Consider the following 24,311-nt stretch of genomic DNA (forward strand, 5'->3'; position numbering starts at 1 on the left):
ACCGTTTTTTCAGGAGCAGTGATTTTAATAATGCTTAAAGTGAAACAATAAAAGTGTAATATCCCTTTAAATTTCATACCTGGGGGGTGTCTATAGTATGCCTGTAAAGGGACGCATGTTTCCCGTGTTTAGAACAGTCTGACAGCAAAATGACATTTCAAAGGAAAAAAAGTCATTCAAAACTACTCGCGGCTATTAATGCATTGGTGTGTTCCGCGGCATTCAAATTTGCTGCGAACACCCCAAATTGTTTGCTGTTCGGCGAACTTGCGAACAGCCGATGTTCGAGTCGAACATGAGTTCGACCTGAACTCGAAGCTCATCCCTAATCCTGGTGATCGTGTAGCTGCTGGATCTGTCTCTGCAGGTCCTCCGTAGTATGGCTCAGGGGATGCAGGATGTCCTCTGCCTCTCCGATGCGTGTCTCGCCCTCGGTAACCCTGTCTTTTACCTTAGATAGGTCCTGGCGCAGCAGGGAGATGTGGATTTTGACTTCATCTATCTTGGCGGTAAGTGTTCCCAACAGTGTCGCTATGGCATCCAAGACCTTAGCCGTGTCCGCGCCTGGTGGTCCGCCATTGAGCACGTGCCAACGTCATTTTTGGCTTGTGGGTTCTTGATGGCGGAATTTCGCTAGCTTATCCACCGCCTCGGATGCCCTTCTCGGTGGGGACATGATCCCTCACTGTCCCCGTGTGTGGATTGCCAGGCCGCCCTCAGGTGGAGTGAGGTGGTTGCCGCTCCAGGAGTTAGCTCGGGGCCACAATTCGCCCCCCAGGCAGCTGCTAGACGTGATTGTGTCCCGGCAGTGACCACAGTCAACTCAGAGGCTGTTTCAGGGGTGGATGGGGCACAAGGCCGGCAGGGGAACCAGGAGAGCCCACCCAGGCAGCAGCCGGGTGTAACAAGAGACACAGGCCGAAGCCGCGGCTTTTCCTAAGGCGGGCACAGGGTCTGTATGCTCTGCAGCTGAGGCCTCAAGCTTACCGGAGGTTGTTCCAGAAGGGGGGTGATTTTTGGGCTGGCAGGGGGGCCAGAATTGTCCGTCTCGGCCGCCGCCAGGTGTAGCAATATGACCGCCTCTCTGGGAACTAGGCCAAAGCCACGGCCTTTCCTAGTGTCGGATCCGGGATCCCTCACCACAGCGGTCACAAGCAGCATTCCGGCCGGCCTACAGGCTCCGAAGACAGCGGGGGAAGTAGGAGAGGACCCCGGGTGGAGGATGTAATGAAATTCGAGCAGGATGCAGTCAGGATGTGGATCAGGAGTGTGGGTCAGCAGAGCTCACTTTACATGCGACCTACACCATTGCTCTCCAGGCCACGCCCCCGAGTATTTCCTTCTTAATCCCTCCCCTCCCCATCCCCCCATTCCTTATCCTAGTTAAATCACACTCTCTTCCTTGTTTAATTTATTTCCATGGGGCCTTCCTTGTTACTCCCCTCTCTCTCCTTCCTTTTCCCTTCTCCTCATTCCCATGTTCTACATAGGATATCCCATCCTCGCCAACCAGGGTTTTCACATTTTTTCAAATTGCTTAAAATTTCCTCTTTTTGTATAAACTACTTTTTCCCTCCATACCGTTTCTGTAACTATCCTGGCCCAGTCTCCTACAGAAGGGGGTCTCTCTGCTTGCCATCTCTGGGCTATTAATTTTCTTGCCTGGAAAAGACACCTCATCACGACTTTGGTTACACTAGTCACTCCACCTATTCCCTCCCCCAGACCTAAGATACATAGTCTAGGGTCCATTTCCAGCCTTATGTTATATGTCATATTTATGGTATCGAGGATCTCTGACCAGTATCAGAACAGTTTCAGGCACTTCCATATCATGTGCAACAAATCCCCCGTATCCCGGCATCTAGGGCCCTTATCACCTACTCTCCACCCAAACTCGTACAGCCTCTTAGGTGTATAATATGTCCTATGAATCAACATCAAATATGAGACCTTCTGTGCGGGTGAGACCGATACCAAGTGTCCTCTCTCTAATATCCTCTTCCACTGCTCATCCGATATTGTCCCTAGATCCTCCTCCCATTTTCCTCTACTTTTAAGCCATTCCAGACCCTCAATGTTTCCCCCACATATATGTGGGTACATTTCTATTATAAATCCCCCAGTTCTACCCAGCCTGCCCATTCTTTGGAAAATATGGGAGTTTCTCCAAACCGGTCCTTGCTTCTCAAACTGAACGTTTAAAGCATGTCTAATTTGTAAGTATTTATAAAATGAATGTTTGGGTATGTCATATTCCTCTCTCAATGCTGTAAAAGTTTTTAACGTACTTCCCTCGTACAGCTGGGCCAACCTATCTATCCCTTTTAATTCCCATTCTTTAATCTACCCTATCGTCTCCATCTCCCGCAGGTTCCTGTTATTCCAAAGGGGGGTATATTCTGTCAGACCACCTTGTCCCCTTAATGACTTTACTGCCTTCCATACTTTTAAGGCTAGCCTTACCGTGGGGGTTCTATTAATGAAAGAATTTGCCTCCAGTACCTCCACTACCCAGAATCCCCAGAAGACGTCCACTCATGGACTTTTAGGCAGCTTTTATGTGACACAACCGCTTATGATGACACTTTGTTCCTGTAAGTGCAAACTTTTCTTTCATTAAATAACTTGAATTGATATACTGCACTATGGGAGTCTTTATTTCTTATCTTTGAGCAACATTAGAGCATCGGCTGGTCCGGACAACTTTTAGTCTTGGGAGACTGTTAATTCCCTGTGCTGGGTGAGACTGCTATCAGCAGTCATGGCTTTTTGGTAAGCAAGCTACCTCACATTTGGGTGTTGACCTGAACACACATCTGATTTGCTTTGGGAAGATTGGTGTCACAATTTTTTTTCCTGCAATTCATCTCTCTACCTCTGGAGGCTTATTTCATATGGACTTTCTCAGTTGATCACTATGGGACGTTGCTTTAGTTTTCTTTTTTCATTTTTTCTTTTTTTATTTTTTTTTATTTTTTTTTCTTTTTCATTCAGTATTTTTCTGGTTTCACTTACCATTACTTTATCGTTTGTTGTATTTTTCACAGTTTTTTTGATTATTTAAATATTTTCAGCATTTTCAGGATATCACATTTATCCTTATATCACTATTAGCGCTGCACTCACTTTGTTATTTATTCTATTTGAAGTTTTTTAGTATTGAGCTTTAGGTGCTGGCTGCTCTTTATTATCAAATTTCTTTCATTATTCAATTCAGTTGCTGATTACTATCTAGCGCAGCGTTAGCCTTAGGGCTTTTTTTCTTTAACAAAAAAGGTTAGTCATGCTTGTTATTAGCTTGATTTGTATCCCTGCATTTCTAATGTGATTTGTTTAATGTGTATCTTTTTTTGTGTCTTACCCTTGTAGATTGTAAGCTCCTTTGAGCAGGGCCCTTCTAACTATTGTCAAATGCTGGAGCATCATTTCCATGCCTTTTTTTGTTTGGCCCAAGTACATTAATGTAACAAATGTTTATACTAATGTTGAAATAAAAAGTTGATTGTTTTTTGCTTTGTTTGACTTTTGCACACTCGAAATACAGATTTTATAAGTGCAAACAATTTATACCCCTTCAAATCTGTACTAAATCTAGTTGCATACAAAAGTATTTGGCTGTGCAAGTCCTTGAGTAGAAAGTGTAAAGGGGGGGGGGGGAGAGAAAAGCCCCCCTCCCCCCCAGAAAAAAAACCCTGCTCCAAAGCTGAAATTCAAAACTCTACTAATTATTTTGTGGACTAGGTAAGAAATATGTCAACTAAATGTGAATTCTTTCTAAGCACCAAATTAAGCAAAAAATACCCCAAAAACTGTTGTAAAAAAATTGGTGTGAGGTTCCCCCAAAGATCCATACCAGGCCCTTTGGGTCTGGTATGGATTTTAAGGGCAACTCCATGTCAAATTTAAAAAAAATGGCATGGGGTCCCCCCCAAAATCCATAATAGGTCCTATGGGTCTGGTATGGATTTTAAGGGGGACTCCATGCCAAATTAAAAAAAAAATTTGGCATTGGGTCTCCCCCAAAATCCATCCCAGACCCTTACCTGAGCAAGCAGCCTGGCAGGCCAAGAAAGGGGGAGGGCGAGCGAGCGCCCCCCCTCCTGAACTGTACCAGGCCACATGCCCTCGACACGGGGAGGGTGCTTTGGGGCCCCCCCAAAGAACCCTGTCCCCATATTGATGGGGCCAAGGGCCTCTTCCCAACAACCCTGGCCGATGATTTCGGGGTCAGCGGGCGGGGGGGCTTATCAGAATCTGGAAGCCCCCTTTAACAAGGGGGCAACCAGATCCTGGCTCCTCCCTATGTGAATGGGTATCGGGTACATCATACCCCTAACCATTCCACAAAAATAGCAGTGAAATGTAAAAAAAAAAATAGCAGGTTTTTGACAAGTCCTTTATTGTAAAACAGCTCCGAGCCAACTTCTTCCCTGGAGCCGTCTCTGCTGCTGTCTCTCCCGCCACCATCTACTCCTGCCGTTGTCTTCTCCTTCTGCCCTCTTCTCCTGCCGCTGTCTTCTCCATCCGCCGTCCTCTCCCTGAGCCGTCTCTCCTGTCGCCGCTGTCTTCTCCCACTGCTGTGTTCTTCCGTGCCACCAGTGCTCTTCTTCTATGGTTGTTTTCCTCCTCTGTGTTGTCCCCCGCTGTGTGGCGTATCTTACATAGCCATGGAGCGGGCTCTCCGGGTGATGTCATTGGATGGCCACGCCCCATGGCTATGTAAGAGACGCCACACAGTGGGGGACAACACAGCAGAGGAAGACAGCCACAGAAGAAGAGCAGATTTTTTTATTATTAGCGGGTAACCAGTGGCGCAGAAAAACACAGCAGTGGGTGAAGATGGCGGGGAGACAGGAGAGACGGTGGCAGGAGAGACGGCTCGGTGGGAAGATGGCGGATGGAGAAGACACCGGCAGGAGAAAACGGCTCAGGGAGAAGACGGCGGATGGAGAAGACAGTGGCAGGAGAAGATTGCGGCGGGAGAGAGACGGCTCGGGGAAGAAGACAGCTCAGAGCTATTTTGCAATACAGGACTTGTCAAAAACCGGCAATTTTTTTTTTACATGTCACTGCTTTTTTTGGGGAATGGGTATGGGTACGATGTACCCGATACCCATTCACACAGGGGGGCAGGATCTGGGGGCCCCCTTGTTAAAGGGTGCTTCCAGATTCTGATAAGCCCCCCACTGGCAGACCCTGACAACCACCGGCCAGGGTTGTCGGGAAGAGGCCCTTGTCCCCATCAAAATAGGGACAAGGTGCTTTGGGGGGACCCCAAAGCACCCTCCCCATGTTGAGGGCATGTGTCCTGGTATGGTTCAGGAGAGGGGGGCGCTCACTTGTCCCCCCCTTTTCCTGTCCTTCAGGCTGCATGCTTGGATAAGGGTCTGGTATGGATTTTGGGGGGGCCCCATGCCAATTTTTTTTTACATTTTGGTGTGGAGTTCCCCTTAAAATCTATACCAGACCCAGAGAGCCTGGTTTGGATTTTGGGGGGACCCTACGCTACTTAAAAAATGATGGCGTGTGGAGGGTCCCCCATGAATCCATACTAGACCCGAAGGGCTAGTTTTTGGGCAAGTTTTTTTTTTTATTACATTCACCCTACTGACAGCTGGTTGTTAAGGATGCAGCGGCCGGCTTTTCAGCCCCTTGCTTAGCAATCAGCTATATACTGTGAAGATAAAAAGCGCTTACATCTTAATCGCAGCATATGCTGACAATAGACGAATGCCAAATAGCCAATGCCACATGAGCATGGTTGGTACCATAATATTAATGCCTCAAATGCAAAACATTATTGTATAGAATGAAAATAATCAAACATTAGTAATTGTATTTTCTACGCATGGTTGTGCTCAGTTCTGTAGTGTAGTGGTATGCCCTGCTACTTTCAAAGGTTCAAGCCATGGGGTGGAATCCAACCAATGGTATCACCTCCTGAAAATGTGCGTTGTACTCAGCAGCATAAAAAGCCAATGCACATTAGTTTGATTTATTCCATAATTTTAACTCTTCAAATGCATGCAATGGTATGTAATTATTCAATAATATTATATAATAAGGTGTGGAATGCCAAAAATCCGGCTATTCAAAAATCATGGAAAAAAATGGCGTAGGGTTCCACCTCCCCCAGTACATACCAGGCCCATTTGACGTGAGGTCCCACCCAAAATCCATACCAGACCCTTATCCGAGCATGCAGCCTGGAGGTAAGGAAAAGGAGGGGGGACGAGCAAGCGCCCTTCTCTTGAACCATACCAGATCACATGTCCTTAACATGGGGAGGGTGCTTTGGGGTCCCCATGTTGGACAAGAGCCTTTTCCTCACAACCCTGGCCATTGGTTGTCGGGGTCTGCGGGCAGGGGGCTTATCGGAATCTGGAAGCCCCCTTTAACAAGGGGGCCCCCCAGATCCAGGCCCCTCCCTATGTGTAGTGTAGTGTGACAAAAGACAATAGCCAGTTTTTAACAATTCCTTTATTAAAAATGTCATCTTCTTCTACTTCCCTGCTTCTTCTCCTGGTCTTCTCCTTCTTCTCCTGGTCTTCTCCTTCTTCCTTCAGTCTTCCCCCGTTCTTTTTCATCCCTGTTTCCTCCTCTGGTCTTCTTCTTCTTCCTTCAGTCTTCCTCTGGCTTCTTCTTCCCCTGCTTCTTCTTCCGGTCTTCTTCGTCCTCCGTCGCCGCTCCCGCCATGACCCGCTGAACATGAAAAAACCCAACCCTCCTCCGATGCTGCAGCCAGCCGATCTGTCCACTTCCATAGCGCACATTACATATATAACTATGGGGCGTGGCCACCTGGTGGTGTCATCTGGAGACCCCGCCCCCTTGTGACATCACGGATCCATCATGCCCCATCGCAGCATTGGAGGAGGCTTGATTTTTGAATCTTCAGTGGGAGCGGCAGAAGGAGCAGCGGTGGGAGTGGCGGCGGAGGAAGAAGAACGGAGGATGAAGCGGGGAAGAAGGAGCTGGAGGAAGAAGGAGAAGACCGGAGGAAGACCAGAGGAAGAAGCGGGGAAAAAGGGAAGAAGACATTTTTAATGAAGGGATTGTCAAAAACCAGCTATTGTCTTTTGTCACATTACACTACTTTTTTTGGTGAATGGGTAGGGGTACAATGTACCGATACCCATTCACATAGGGTGGGCAGGATCTGGGGTTCCCCTTGTTAAAAGGGGCTTCCAGATTCCGATAAGCTCCCCGCCCGCAGCCCCCGACAACCACCAGGCAAGGGTTGTCGGGAAGAGGCTCTTGTCCACATCAACATGGGGACAAGGTGCTTTGGGGGGACCCTAAAGCATCCTCCCCATTTCCAGGGCATGTGGCCTGGTACGGTTCAAGAGGGTGGGGGTGCTCGCTCGTTGGCATGGGGTTACCCTTAAAATCCATATCAGACCCAAAGTGCTGCGACACTGTTATACGCATTGGCCAGATGCATCAATTTACAGGCAGACTAAGGGGACCCTCCCAGACATTATATTTAAAGAAATATTTAATTTTTATTGTTTCACTTTAAGCATTATTAAAATCACTGCTCCTGAAAAAACTGTTGTTTTAAAAACTTTTTTTTCAATTGATACATGTCCCCTAGGGCAGTACCCGGATCCCCATACACCTTTTATGGAAAATGACTTGCATACAAGCCTTCAGTGAGGACTTTGGATTTTGTAGGTTCGAGCCCCACTGACTTCAACTATTCCCGCATATGCCCATTTGACAGGCATGTTCGCCTGCAATAGAGCGATTTCCATTTGCATGTCCACCCATTTTCTAAAAGATTGAAGTCTAATTGGCTTTAATTGGGTGCTATTTTTATAGACTGCCGGAACGCATATTGGTGCTATAGTAAATGACCCCCACAATCTCACAAAAGTGAGTACATCCCTCACATTTTTGTAAATATTTTATTATATCTTTTAATGTGACAACACTGAAGAAATAAAATTTCGTTACAATGTAAAGTAGTGAGTGTACAGCTTGTATAACAGTGTAAATTTGCTGTCCACTCAAAATAACTCAACACACAGCAGTTTGTGTCTAAACCGCTGACAACAAAAGTGAGTATGCTCCTAAATGAAAATGTCCAAATTGGGCCCAAAGTGTCAATATTTTGTGTGGCCACCATTATTTTCCAGCACTGCCTTACCCTCTTGGGCATGAAGTTCACCAGAGATTCACAGGTTGCCACTGGAGTCCTCTTCCACTCCTACATAACGACATCATGGAGGTGGTGGATGTTAGAGACCTTGCGCTCCTCCACCTCCCGTTTGAGGATGCCCCACAGTTGCTCAATAGGGTTTAGGTCTGAAGACATGTTTGGCCAGTCCCTCACCTTTACCCTCAGCTTCTTTAGCAAGGCAGTGGTCGTCTTGGAGGTGTGTTTGGGGTCGTTGTCATGTTAAAATTCTGCCGTGCGGCCCAGTCTCTGAAGGGAGGGGATCATGCTCTGCTTCAGTATGCCACAGTACATGTTGGCATTCATGGATCCTTCAATGAACTGTAGCTCCCCAGGGCCGGCAGCACTCATGTAACCCCAGACCATGACACTCCCTCCACCATACTTGACTGTAGGCAAGACACACTTGTCTTTGTACTCCTCACCTGGTTGCTGCCACACACACCATCTGAACCAAAAAATGTATCTTGGTCTCATGAGACCACAGGACATGGTTCCAGTAATCCATGTCCTTAGTCTGCTTGTCTTCAGCAAACTGTTTGCGGGCTTTCTTGTGCATCATCTTTAGAAGAGGCTTCCTTCTGGTACGACAGCCATGCATACCAATTTGATGCAGTGTGCGGTATATAGTCTGAGCACTGACAGGCTGACCCCCCACCCCTTCAACCTCTGCAGCAAAGCTAGTACCACTCATACATCTAGTTCCCAAAGACAACCTCTGGATATGATGCTGAGCACGTGCATTCAACTTCTTTGGTCGACCATGGCGAGGCCTGTTCTGAGTGGAACTGGTCCTGTTAAACCACTGTATGGTCTTGGCCACCGTGCTGCAGCTCAGTTTCAGGGTCTTGGCAATTTTCTTTTAGCCTGGCCATCTTTATGTAGAGCAACAATTCTTTTTTTCAGATCCTCAGAGAGTTCCTTGTCATGAGGTGCCATGTTAAACTTCCAGTGATCAGTATGAGAGTGAGAGTGATAACACGAAATTTAACACACCTGCTTCCCATTTACACCTGAGACTTTGTAACACTAACGAGTCACATGACACCGGGGTAATTGGGCCCAATTCGGCCATTTTTCACTTAGGGGTGTACTCACTTTTGTTGCCAGTGGTTTAGACATTAATGGCTGTGTGTTAAGTTATTTTGAGGGGACAGCAAATTTACACTCTTATACAAGCTGTACACTCACTACTTTACATAGTCGCAAAGTGTCATTTCTTCAGTGTTGTCACATGAAAAGCTATAATAAAATATTTACAAAAATGTGAGGGGTGTACTCACTTTTGTGAGATACTGTATTTATTCATAAAAAAAAAAAAAAAAAATTTATAATTTTTCTTCCACTTCACATTTATGTGCCACTTTGTGTTAGTCTATCACATATAATCCAAATAAAATACATTTACGTTTTTGGTTGTAACATGACAAAATGTGGAAGATTTCAAGGGGTATTAGTACTTTTTCATAGCACTGTAAATGAGGCTACCAGCTTTCAACCTTTCCTCCCAGGTTAATCCTGAAAAGTCAAGAAATTTACTACTCACCTTCTGTGTTCTGTGTTCTTCTCGGTTATAGGGGCATTTGTGGTGATTCACCGGGTCCTTATGCTGTCCATCCCCCTGTGGAGTGCAGTTGGTGCTTCGGGGTTTGATTCTGCCACATTCCGGACTTTGGAGACATTAGTCTTCAATATGGCCACCACCATGTGTGTGACGCCACTGTGGACATATTTCTATGGTCTTGTGTCCCATGCATGCACGATGGGAGAACCAACGGGGCCTCGCTGGATGGCGCTGCTCTGTATCATTGTGAGCTACAGCCTTAAAGCGGAGTTCCACAAAAAAGTGGAACTTCCACTCATTTGCCTGCTCCCCCCCTCTGATGCCACATTTGATACTTTTCGGTGGAGAGGGGGGAGCGGATCCCGATACCACTTCCAGGAGTCTGGGCCATGGCCCTTTGACGTCACTGCTGGTGCTTGCTCCTCCTTCCCCTCCATCCAGGCCAGTAGAAGAAAGGAGCGAAGCCTCGCGCATGCGCAGTAGGGTTCCCGGCGTGAAGCTGTAAGGCTACACTGCCGGGTTCCCTTACCCGCAATGGCGGCGGAAGCTGATGGAAGCATCAGCTGCGGTGCCGACATTGCTGGATTCCAGGACAGGTAAATGTCCTATTATTAAAAGTCAGCAGCTGCAGTATGTGTAGCTGTTGGATTTTAATTTTTGCAGCGGAGGGCGGACCTCCGCTTTAACAGGGCCAGACTTATTGGTCTTTTTGGGGGAGGCTCCCTCCCCTTCTTGTATCTGGTGTTTGTAGTCTGGCCCATCTGGTGGCATGGCTGACACTGCTTGCTTGCTGCTGGACAGTGTGAGGCCTTGTATATGGCAAAGAATAAGTAGGTTTGTTTGTTTTTGAATTTTGCTTCTATTTTTGTTGTTTTTTTCTCCTTTTCTTTTCATTCTTGTTGGTGATGTACTATTTATGCTGTAGCTCCCACAGACCCCTGCTGTTGCCTCTGCCTTCTGGCCTCCTGTCTCATTCCGGCATGACTGAGCACCTTTATAGTACTCAAGTGTTTTTAACAACTTAACACAGGTTATACCCCCATGTGTGATCTCTGTCCTACTTCTGAAAGTCGTAAGTGATCAACATTATGTATCCTATGTCTTGCTTATACTTGTTACCTATACTTTTGTATTTATGAATGCTATCTTCAATATTAGGGTTCCAGGGTTATCCCTGAAGAAGAGCTTTGGCTTCAAAATGCGTTGGGCATTGGAACCACATTATCATTCTGAACTGAGACCAGCTCTCCAGATTAATGTTACATCAAGGGGTTTTAGATGTACAGGTATAGCCAGTCAGCCCTTTTCGAGCTATTGTCTAATGATTACCACAATCTTTAAGCTTGTGTTTCTTTTGTTTAAGGCTGCATTCACACCTAAGCATTTTCAGCTCATAAAACACTCAAAAAACGCCCTAAAAACGCCTGAAAAATGCCCAACAAGCAAAATCCTATTCATTTCAATGGCACCTGTTCACATCTGAGCCCTAAGCTCAAAAAAGAACATGAGCTTCTTTGGGGCAGATTACAGACGTTTTTCTGCCATTTACATTGGTGACCTGAACAAAATCGCGGCAAAAACGCAGCAAACTCGCAGTAAAAAGGCTGTAAAAAACGCGCAACTTTGAAACGCTCAGGTGTGAATGCAGCCTAACTTGGATGGTTTTTCCGACGGAATTCCACTCAAGCTTGCCTTGTATACACACAGTCACACAAAAGTTCTTGGAACTTTCGACCGTCAAGAACATGGTGACGTACAACACTACAATGAGCCGAGAAAATGAAGTTCAATGCTTCTGAGCATGCATTGAATAATTTCCGAGCGTGCGTGTTGGAATTTGTACAGACGATCGCATTTTCGGATAGGAACTTTTTCCGACCGAAAAATTGAGAACTTGCTCTCGGTCTTTTGCTGGCGGGAATTCCGCCATCAAAAGTCCGATGGAGCATACACACGGTCGCATTTTCCGACCAAAAGCTCTCATCGGTCTTTTGCTGGCCGAATTTCGGATCGTGTGTATGCGGCATTAGTCTTTTACAAGTTCAATAAAGAAATTTCGTATTTTTATACATATGTATGTTTATCCCCTTTAGAATCCCTGCCACCCACTATCTTTTGGTTTGTAGCACGTTTTTGGGATGGGCACCGATATGATCTCTCTCTGCACCATTCTTATTTAAATTTTGGTATATCGCATGCATATGTGCAGATGTAGGCATGGCCTCTGTCAGAACCCAAACGCCAGGCATAGCCAATGGGTACATCTGCACAACATAATGGTGGTGCTCAAGGCTGGGTGGAGACCCCCGGTGAGGCAGACTTTGCTTTCGGCGAAGTTCCACTTTAAAAAAAAATCTCCCCAAATTTGATAATGGCAGGGAAAGTAGTCATTTGAGACAAAGTTACATTTATGGGTAAAGTTCCACTTTAAATATAGACATTCTACCATAATGCTAATGATAATATTTTTATCATTTGTATTCACAACCTTTAGAAATGATTTTCTTTTAGACAATAGAATTGTAACTAGAAAATGCATTCACATTGCAGTTGGAGTTGAAAGATTTATTTTGACCACTGACACTGACAGAATCAGGAGATAGTCGCAAGTTACTATAGAAACAATAACAGTATATAAACAGTGCACACATTTTTTTAATCTGTCTCATCAAGCTTTGTTCTGCACACTATGAGGACAGGTAAGAGGGTCAGAGGCGAGGCATACATATTTCCTGTTTTCATCTGGTTAGCTTGAAAATGACAACTTCCACCAATATTCTTAAAACCAGGAAATAATAGACGTTCATGTACAATGAATTAGTCTTTTAGTGATGTTTTTTTACATTTCTATCATATATTTCCCGGTATAGCACAAAGGCGGTAACTTACAGCACATGCTGTGTGTTTACATTAGAAGGCTGGTAGACTGCCAAGATTCTGCAGAATTTCAAGCGGTTGTAAACCTCTGCATTAAAAAAAAAAAAAAAAAAAAAAGCGTTCCTCTGTAAGACAAGGGCATACTAGCACAGTATGAAATACTTATGAAATACTTACCTTAGAACACAGCCCACCAGTGGCACGCTGTCACCACTGAGAGGGCTTCCATCTTCCTCCAGTCTCACTTCCGGGTTTGTGGACTCCAGCCTTGTGATTGGGCGGGGCCGTGATAACTTCACGCCCTTGGTTCCGGAACTGTGCTCTGAAAGTCCGGCGTGATATGCCGGACCTTCAGAGCGCATGCGCTGGTGATGTCACCAGCTGCATCAAGTGAGAATATTTCCTAAACGGGCACCGTTTAGGAGATAATCATTTTACCTACATGTAAGCCTTATCATAGAATAAAAAAATAAAAGGGAAAATAAGTTGTGATTTCAGTGTCTCTTTATAAAAAACAGCATGTCTAAAAAAAAAAAGACTCCAGAATCCTTTCTTCCAGAAGGAAAGATGGCGTGACCGGCTGTCGGCCATCTTTGTTTCTGGAAGAACGTTTTAGACATAATAAATACATACTCTGCGCTTCGAAAATAAACTCTACACATTTAGTGTATGTGATAACCAAAGTGCATAAAAAATAATACAGTGAAAAACAAAGTCTCTGCCGACTGTAAATAGTGACAATAGTGCTATAAAACATATATATAAATATATGTAAAAATTTTAGAATGAATAAATGATGATAAATGAATATGCTAGTATAAAGTGCTAACGTGCATCCATGTGGTGAATAATTATACCAAAATTAATAGTGTCCATAGGATCAGATATGATATAAAATTTGATCCACTAGAGAAAGATATAAAGAAAAGTGCTTCTGTGTGCATATGTGACATCCAATAATATCAATTCAGAGGTGCTTTAAAGTCTATGCGATTCGGAAACTGCTGTGTGGATAATCCAAAGCAAGCTGCAGTGATCACACTCAGGTGCTCCCCCCTAGGTATTAAACGCTCACCTAAGAGCGTGTGACTTAAGCTCAGTCATAACACGCCTGTGAACCACCTCTGGGCTCTGCAGTTTTGACCAGACTCCTGGATCCGTCGACGCAATACCTTGGTTTAGTAAAAAAAAGGACTGGATGGTGTAATATAGTTTGAACAGTTTATTAGTCAAAAAAAAACCCCTGTGGGGTACTCACATAGATCAGGCGCGTCAGTGCGCCACTCTACATCAAACAAAAGCATCTAAAAATACCTGGCCGGTATCGGGATGGTATGGGGTACCTTCCTGACAGATCACCTGCTGAATGTACCTCCTGCCCCCTCCCCAACGCATGCCGATGCAGGGATCTTCCGTATCTTCTTTAGGGGGAATTATGATTGGACAGCTGACCTGTCAGTTAATACAGAGCGTCCGGCCATTTTGTGGTAGCCTGGGGACACTCTAGTGCTAGAACCTATGTGCTCAATGAAAATACTACATGGAGTTCAGCTGCCTAGATACATCCAATGATGATAACAGCATTATACATTCTCCATTATGCCAGCGCCCTACGGAGTCCTCAATGTTCCACCCGGGCTGGCCAAAAGCTAGAAATTTAACTAATGATCAGGACGAACGTGGGGGAATTTGCATACCATCCCATGTGGCGAACAGCATCATATGATACCTCACCACACAACAAATATAACAATGCAATACTTGTAAAAGACTAAAACCATAACAGAATTACATATACTAAAGATAAATGGAAACCAGAAATACCTTAATGTAAAAGTGTAGTTTAAACAGGGTCCCCTTACTGACACTAATAATCTCTTTAAAATCACATAAAAAGATGCATCATAAAAAAAGGGGGGGGGTCATTAAAACCCTATAAATATATAAATATGGAAAATGGTAAATATGCAAAAAGAATATAATGAAACTAGAGAATATTATAGATAAAAATTAATTAAAACTTAATTGTTAATAAATAAATATACTAAAACTTATTAATAAAATGTATATATATATATATATACTGTATATATTAATATTAATATGGTCCGAATCTTTATAGACTGCATGGGAATTTTGATTTATTTATATTAAATATTATATGGAGACGGATCTGTGACTCATCTGTTAATGAGCATTAGGAGCAAATGACAATTAATTATATACATGATGGACTGAATACCTAATAGTTACTTAAAAAGCATTTTAAATCAAATTCTTTATTTAACCCACCAGGTGCCAAAGACCCTAACTGGTGTATCCACCATGATTCCCGTTTACTAACATCCCTCACATAGTTGGAACCTCTCCAGTGACGTTTCTGTGTCTCAATGCCCCAAAACTGCATACCATCAGTGCTTTGATTTTGGACATCCTTAAAATGTATAGAGAGATAATTATAGTTTATCGAACCCCTTTCTAATGTCCCTAACATGCTCCTCCATGCGATCCTTTAGTGCTCCTATGGTTCTGCCCACATAGATTAAATTGCACGGGCATTTTACTGCATAAACCACGCCCACTGTATCGCATGAAATAAAATCCCTGATGATGTATGTTTGCTTAGACTGAGGGTTAGAGAAATCCTTTACTTTTCTGATATTCGCAGGGACCCTTACACAGCTATAACACCGTACACAACTGTGGAAGCCTTTAATATCCCAGAACATATTTGGTTTAAGAGGGGGTGGTTCCACCACATTATGTACCAATCTGTCCCGTAGATTAGGTGCCCTCTTATATACAATTCTAGGTGTTTCCGGTAAACTTCCTTTGAGATGAACATCCTGCTTTAAAATGTTCCAATACTTGTGGATGATTCTTTGTACCTCCTTATTTTGTAGATTAAAATCTAAAACAATACAAGTGCCCATGTCATCGTTGGTTCTATCACTTCTGGTGCTATCTTTAAGTAGATCTCCCCTGTCCATATTTCTGACCTTATTCTTCTCTTTTGTCAGGAAATCATCACGGTATCCTTTTTGTCTAAACATTTTGCTCAGCATCTCCGATTGCAGTTCAAAATCAGCATCTCGTGTGCAGTTTTTTTCTTATCCTCATATACTGCCCCCGTGGGATATTATCTAACCAGGGCCTAAAATGACATCTCATAGTGGGAATATAAGAATTGCAATCCGTCGCTTTAAAATACGTTCTTGTAACTTCAGTTCTACTTCATCAGGAACGATACAGCGGATTGTGATCCCGGCATCGTTTGGGAGGCTCGCAAAGCGGTCATTAGAGGAGTGCTTATTAAGCATGGCTCGAGACTTAAAAAGCGCACCCAATAGCTGAACTCACTACTTGACAACGTACAACAGCTGGAAGCACGACATAAACAGTCTCCATCCCCCTCCTTAGAGACTGATCTCCTAGTCACACGTTCCCAAATTAATGACCTGCTACAGTTTAAAGCTAAAGCGTCGATGCAGATTTGTAGAAAAATGTACTATGAATTGATGGAAAAATGCGGCAAAATGCTAGCGCGGACGCTTTGAGATCAAAGACTAGCGACATACATACCCCACATATGCCAGCCAAAAGGAACTAAAGTTTCCAAACCCCTCGACATTGCCCAAGAATTCCAGAAATTCTACACATCGTTGTACAACATAGATAGGGATCCCCCTTCACAAGAAAACATGCAATCATACCTGTCTACCTCTCAAATGCCACAATTATCTGATTCAGCTCAGGAAGCCCTAGAAGATCCCATCACGATTGAAGAAGTTCAAGGTGCGATAGCGACAAATAAACTCGGGAAAGCCCCTGGCCCTGATGGTTTCACCATCTGCTACTATAAAACCTTTATGCCGACCTTGAGCACATTCATGGGTTAAATTATTTAACGGAGTAGGCCCTGAATCACCTTTTGCAGTAGAATCATTGCAAGCTTACATTGCGGTTATACCAAAGGAAGGTAGAGACCCAAGCTCCTGTGGAAACTACAGGCCAATATCCCTGCTCAATACCAACATTAAGCTGTTCACCAAAATACTTGCAAATAGAATACAACAACATCTACCTCACCTCATTCACTTAGATCAAGTAGGGTTCGTGCCCAAGAGAGAAGCAAGGGACAACACCTTCAAGGTACTAAACCTAATACACACAGCAAACAAATCACGCACCCCTTGTGTGTTCCTGGGCACGGATGCGGAGAAGGCCTTTGACAGGGTGAACTGGTCCTTCATGCATGCAGTCCTTCAATATGTCAGATTCGGGGCTAATATGTCCCAGTGGATCTCATCAATATACTCAAGACCCACAGCTCATGTATGAGCTAACGGAGTCTTATCAGCTCCCTTACAAATCTCCAATGGGACACGGCAGGGGTGCCCAATTTCGCCCCTCCTCTTCGCCCTGTCATTGGAACCCTTTCTCTGCTCGGTTCGCAGAAACCCAGATATTAGTGGCATTACGGTAGGAAACTCTCAACGTACAGTATAGGCATATGCCGACGACATGTTATTCTCCCTGAGGAACCCCATGATATCCATCCCGAATCTTTTTAAGGAATTTGATAAATACGGTGCCCTCTCCAACCTCAAAATAAATTTCATAAAATCAGAAGGGCATTAATCTCTCACAGACACTTAAGGCCCAACTCCAATCGAATTTTAAGTTGAAATGGAACAACATGGCATTGACATATTTGGGCACAATTATTCCAGTCCACATATCAAAGGTATTTGAACTAAATTTCCCCCCTGCTACTTACAGTACAAAGGTCCGGATGCTATTCAATAAATGGAACTAATGTTTACATTTGTGGTTCGGCCGCTGCAATATTCTGAGTATAGTTCCTAAATTTCTATACCTCCTACAGGCATTACCTGTACACATCCCATCTAATTATTTCCAACAAATACGAAAGGTATTTTTTGAATTTATATGGGCCCACAAACACCCCCGATTGAAGAGATCTCAGCTTACACTGCCAAAGCAATATGGGGGATTGGCAGTACCAGATGTACACAAGTATTATCAGGCAGTTCACCTCAATAGACTGGTTGATTGGTGTAGGCATGAATCCCTCAAGCTGTGGATTCAGCTAGAACAAGATCAAAGCCCTATGCCTTTGAATAGAGCACCATGGTGTTATGACTCCTTACCTAATAAGGTAAAGTCACACCCGCTACTCGGCCAGACTGCAATGGTGTGCTCCCATCTGTTTAAAAAAGGGTCCCTCTCATCCGTGACTTCGCCACTCTTCCCGATTTTGGGGAACCCATCTTTTTCGCTGGGCTATCAGGATGAACCCTTTAAACAACTAATATCCTCAGGTCATATACAGGCCTCACACTTCCTAACGCAGGGAAGATGGCCCTCGTTGCAAGACCTCATGGACCCATTGGTGTAATTTTGCCTGAAGTTTTACAACGCTTTCCAACTCTCCCACTTCCTTAGGGCTCTTCCCCCTCCAGGTAAATTCGATCATCCCCTCACAACCTTAGAGGAAATATGTTCAACTGATGGGGCATTACCCCACACACTCTCAAGCATGTATAATCTTCTCATCACTCCCTCAGATTCCCACTCCCTAAGCTGCATTGCTGATTGGGAACGAGATTTGAACTGCACATTTAGTCTACAACAAACACGACGCATCCTCCATTTCGCATATATATTGTCCATCTGCATAGATATAGAACACCAGCAAGGTTAAGCAAAATTTTCCCCACAACTTCAGACAGATGTTGGAGATGCCAGGAGGAACGGGGTATCCTACTATATGTCTTTTGGACATGCCCTATAATAGCACAATTTTGGTCAGAGGTCAAAAATATTGTCCATAATTTCTCAGATCGGCAAATTCCAGATGACCCTGCCTTCTTTCTCCTCCATGTTTCGACTGCTCCGGTGAAGTCCTACAAAAAAATCTAATTATTCATCACCTCCTTGACGTGGCCAAATCATGTATTCCTCTGAAGTGGAAAACTCCACAATCTCCGACTATCGAGATGTGGCTCAGGAAAGTAGAACAAATCAATAAATTTGAGGCCCTAATCCTAACAGCACGGCACCAACAAGAACGATATTCCAAGACATGGTTACTTTGGAACAAGTTTGTCTATTCTGAGGAGGTTCGCACTCTATTTAGAAGCACGACCCCAGATTAAAATAACAGTAGTACGACACTAAGGTTCTGAAGATCTGATTACCCCCCCAATTTTTTTTCCCCATTCCCTCCCCCCTCCCCTCCTTCCCTTCACCCCAACTGCCATCTCTTTTTCTATCTACTCTACTTTCTGCTCTCCTTTTAATTTTAACCCTGTCTCTCTTCTTCCTATCGAGCTCTGTGATTTCACAGTTGCAATTGTTTAATGTTATTAAGTAAAAATGAGAGGGGAGGGTCACATGGCATTGTTGTACTGAACAATGTAACTCCTGCCAGAGTTGGACAAACTGTTGTCTTACCATCTTGTTTCTTTTTTTCTATATTGAATGACTCTTGTTTGTTCCTTACACATTTCTTTGATGTTTATTCCGTGTCAAGGGCCTATTGATCTCTCTCTTTGGTTAAAGCGGAGCGCCGCCGAAAAATTTTTTTTTAAAAGTCAGCAGCTACAAATACTGCAGCTGCTGACTTTTAAAACATGGACACTTACCTGTCCAGGGCGCCCGCGATGTCGGCACCCGAGGCCGAAGTGTCTCTCCGTCCTCGGGTGCTGCCGCCTCCATCTTCGGTAAGGGAATCAGGAAGTGAAGCCGTGCGGCTTCACTTCCCGGTTCCCTACATCGCATGCGCGAGTCGCGCCGCGCAATACGAATGCTCCCTGCTGCCTCTGGGACCCGTGTGTTTCCCAGCAGGCAGCGGGAAGGGAGCAGGAAGTGGCGTAAATAACCGCAGATTCTGCGGCTATCTACGCCGGAAGTGGGTACAGATACCTGTAATATACAGGTATCTGTACCCCCCTCCCCCCTGAAAGGTGCCAACTGTGTCACCGGAGGGGGGGAGGAACCTGATGAGTGGAAGTTCCACTTTTGGGTGGAACTCCACTTTAAATAAAAGATTTGTAAAATACATTCTTGTTTCTATACCTCATGATGTGTTCTGGATCTCCAAGTCCAAAAAGTGTATCATATCCTTACTAATGACCCATGTTAAGTTGATATTTTGATCATTATCATTCATGGCTTGGAGTAGTATTTCCAAAGAGTCCTCGCTTCCCTTCCATATGATAACAGGTCATCAATGAATCACCTGTATAACAGGATGTTGGGGAACCTGTTGCATAGGACACCTTTGGCCTCCCATTTAGCCATGTAAAGGTTTGCGACACTAGGGGCAAATTTTGCGCCCATTGCAATACCTTTAATCTGTAAGTAGAAGGTGTTCTGATACCAGAAAAAATTATGTTCCAAACAGAAGTTCAAACATTTCAAAATAAACCTGCGTTGGTTCTTTCTCATATCACTATTGTTTTTCAAAGCCCACTTAACTGCCCTCATGGCCCCTTGATGGTCGATATTTGTATAAAGTGATGCCACATCACCTGTTCCCATCACCAAGTCATCACTGGTTGTGCATTCTCAAGGTGTGCTTAGTATCTTTCAAGAAAGCGTGCGTATTTCTTACTAAGGGTTGGAGGTGAATATCAATAAATTTACCTAATCGAGATGTTAGGGAATCTATCCCACTCACAATTGGTCTGCCTGGGGGGTTGCCCTTATCCTTGTGAATTTTTGGTATATAGTAGATAACTGGAATTCTACTGACAGTGGGGACCAGATATTTTTCTTCATGTTTACTTAATAACCCTCTTTCAGTACCATTGTGTATGGTACTCGATTAGGTAAATTTATTGATATTCACCTTCAAACCTTAGTTTGAAAGATACTTTTTGAAAGATACTAAGCACACCTTGCAGTTATTAAAAGAATGTACAACCAGTGATGACTTGGTGATGGCAACAGGTGATGTGGCATCACTTTATACAAATATCGACCATCAAGGTGCCATGAGGGCAGTTAAGTGGGCTTTGAAAAACAATAGTGATATAAGAAAGAACCAACGCAGGTTTATTTTGAAATGTTTGAACTTCTGTTTGGAACATCATTTTTTCTGGTATCAGAACACCTTCTACTTACAAATTAAAGGTGTTGCAATGGGCGCAAAATTTGCCCCTAGTGTCGCAAACCTTTACATGGCTAAATGGGAGGCCAAAGGTGTCCTATGCAACAGGGACCCCAACATCCTGTTATACAGGCGATTCATTGATGACCTGTTATCATATGGAAGGGAAGCGAGGACTCTTTGGAAATACTACTCCAAACCATGAATGATAATGATCAAAATATCAACTTAACATGGGTCATTAGTAAGGATATGATACACTTTTTGGACATGGAGATCCGGAACACATCACGAGGTATAGAAACAAGAACATATTTTAAAGCGACAGATGGCAAATCTTATATTCCCACTATGAGCTGTCATTTTAGGCCCTGGTTAGAGAATATCCCACGGAGCAGTATATGAGGATAAGAAAATACTGCACACAAGATGCTGATTTTGAACTGCAATTGGAGATGCTGAGCAAAATGTTTAGACAAAAGGGATACCGTGAGGATTTCTTGACAAAAGAGAAGAATAAGGTCAGAAATATGGACAGGGGAGATCTACTTAAAGATAGCACCAGAAATGATGGAACCAACAATGACATGGGCACTTGTATTGTTTTAGATTTTAATCTACAAAATAGGGAGGTAGAAAGAATTATCCACAAGTATTGGAACATTTTAAAGCAGGATGTTCATCTCAAAGGAAGTTTACCGGAAATTCTGACCATATTAATATTAATATATACAGTATATATATGCATTTTATTAATGAGTTTTAATATATTTTAATATATTTATTAATAATTAAGTTTGAATTAATTGTTATCTATAATATTCTCTAGTTTCATTATATTCTTTTTTGCATATTTACCATTTTCCATATTTATATATTTATAGGGTTTTAATTAAACCCCCCTTTTTTATGATGCATCTTTAATGCGATTTTAAAGAGATTGTTAGTGTCAGTAATGGGACCCTGTTTAAACTACACTTTTACATTAAGGTATTTCTGGTTTCCATTTATCTTAGTATATGTAATTCTGTTATGGTTTTAGTTTTTTACAAGCATTGCATTGTTATATTTGTTGTGTGGTGAGGTATCATATGATGCTGATCGCCACATGGGATGGTATGCCAATTCCTCCGCGTTCGTCCTGATCATTAGTTAAATTTCTAGCTTTTGGCCAGCCCGGGTGGAACATTGAGGACTCCGTTTTTGTGATTAATAAACTGTTCAAACTATATTACACCATCCAGTCCCTTTTTTTACTAAACCGAGGTATTGCGTTGACGGATCCAGGAGTCTGGTCAAAACTGCAGAGCCCAGAGGTGGTTCACAGGCATGTTATGACTGAGCTTAAGTGCAAAGTCACACAATCTGAGGTGAGCGTTTAATACCTAGGGGGGAGCACCTGAGTGTGATCACTACAGCTTGCTTTGGATTATCCACACAGCAGTTTCCGAATCGCATGGACTTTAAAGCACCTCTGAATTTATATTATTGGGTGTCACATATGCACACAGAAGCACTTTTCTTTACATCTTTCTCTAGTGGATCAAATTATATATCATATCTGATCCTATGGACACTATTAATTTTGGTATAATTATTCACCACATGGATGCACGTTAGCACTTTATACTAGCATATTTGTTTATCATCATTTATTAATTCTAAAGTTTTTACATATTTTTATATATATTTTTAATTGTTGCACTATTGCCACTATTTACAGTCGGCAGAGACTGTGTTTTTCACTGTATGATTTTTTAATGGACTTTGGTTATCACATACACTGAATGTGTAGAGTTTATTTTGGAAGTGCAGCGTATGTATTTATTTTGTTTATATCTGCATGGCTTTATGAGACGTTTTCAATGTCTCCTTAGATGCGGTTTTACACTATGGGGAACATTTCTTCATTGCATGTATCTAACTGCATTCCATGATCCTGCTGATCTGAGTTGGGCTGTTGAGAAGTTTGTGATAAGCATTAGGGAAGTTGTAGTTTGACCATTTAACATCATTGGCATCCTCATGAAGAATACCCCTTTCCATGGTGTGTTAATAAGTGCTTTTTGTCCACTCTTATATAAGGGGTCACAAACATTCTGGTAAGCCTTGCAGGAGAGTGAGAGATGTCACCCTGGCTATTTTGAAGTTTCAACTTTCATCACGGCATGTGGGACTTGTTTTTCACTTCATATTTTGAACACTCTTCTCGAAATTTCATGGGCATTTTTCTGTTTAGTTTGTGTTTAAAGTGGTTGTAAAGGCACAAGGTTTTTTACCTTCATGCAAAGAATGAACCCTCTGTGGGTAGCAGCCTTCCTCCCCCCTAATACTTACCTGAGCCCCTCCTGATCCAGCAATGTCCACGAAAGCCTTGCCTCCCGCTGCTGTCAATCATAGCCAGTGAGCCAATCAGGAGACAGAGGGGGCAGAGCCGTGCCACAGCTCTGTGTGTGAATGGACTAGCTGCTTGCTATGGGGACACCCAGCAGGAGGGAGGAGCCAGAAGCGCTGAAGATGGAGCCAAGAAGAGGAGGATCTGGGCTGCTCTGTGCAAAACAGAGCAGGTAAATATTAGGGGTGCGCATCTTTACGATTTGATTAGATTGCGATTATCCTGTCCACGATTCGGTTCAAATTGATTCCACGATGCATCACGATGCATCACGATTACTGTGCATGCTTTTTATCTAAAAAATTCAAGCAGTTAAAGAGGAGCTCCAGACTGCCCCCAAATGACTACAGGAAATGGTAAGAGACTGCAGACATGATACAGAAGATGGTCGGAGACTGCAGACATGATACAGGAGATGGTCAGAGACGGCAGACCTACTACAGGAGATGGTCAGAGACTGCAGACATGATACAGGAGATGGTCAGAGACTGCAGACATGATACAGGAGATGATCAGAGACTGGAGACCTACTACAGGAGATGGTCAGAGACTGCAGACATGATACAGGAGATGGTCAGAGACTGCAGACCAACTACAGGAGATTGTTAGAGACTGCAGACATACTACAAGAGATGTTCAGAGACTGCAGACATACTACAGGAGATGGTCAGAGACTGCAGACATACTACAGGAGATGGTCAGAGACTGCAGACATACGACCCCAAACACACCTCCAAGACAACCACTGCCTTGCTAAAGAAGCTGAAGGTAAAGGTGATGGACTGGCCAAGCATGTCTCCAGACCTAAACCCTATTGAGTATATGTGGGGCATCCTCAAATGGAAGGTGGGGGGGCACAAGGTTTCTAACATTAACCAGCTCCGTGATGTCATCATGGAGGAGTGGAAGAGGACTCCAGTGGCAACCTGTGAAGCTCTGGTGAATTCCATGCCCAAAAGGGTTAAGACAGTGCTGGAAAATAATGGTGGCCACACAAAATATTGACACTTTGGGCCCAATCTGGACACTTAGGGGTGTACTCACTTTTGTCGCCAGTGTTTTAGACATTATTGGCTGTGTGTTGAGTTATTTTGAGGGGACAGCAAATGTACACTGTTATACAAGCTGTACACTCACTACTTTACATTGT

This window comes from Aquarana catesbeiana, linkage group LG01 (assembly GCF_042186555.1).
Source record: "Aquarana catesbeiana isolate 2022-GZ linkage group LG01, ASM4218655v1, whole genome shotgun sequence".
NCBI classification, from domain to species: domain Eukaryota; kingdom Metazoa; phylum Chordata; class Amphibia; order Anura; family Ranidae; genus Aquarana; species Aquarana catesbeiana.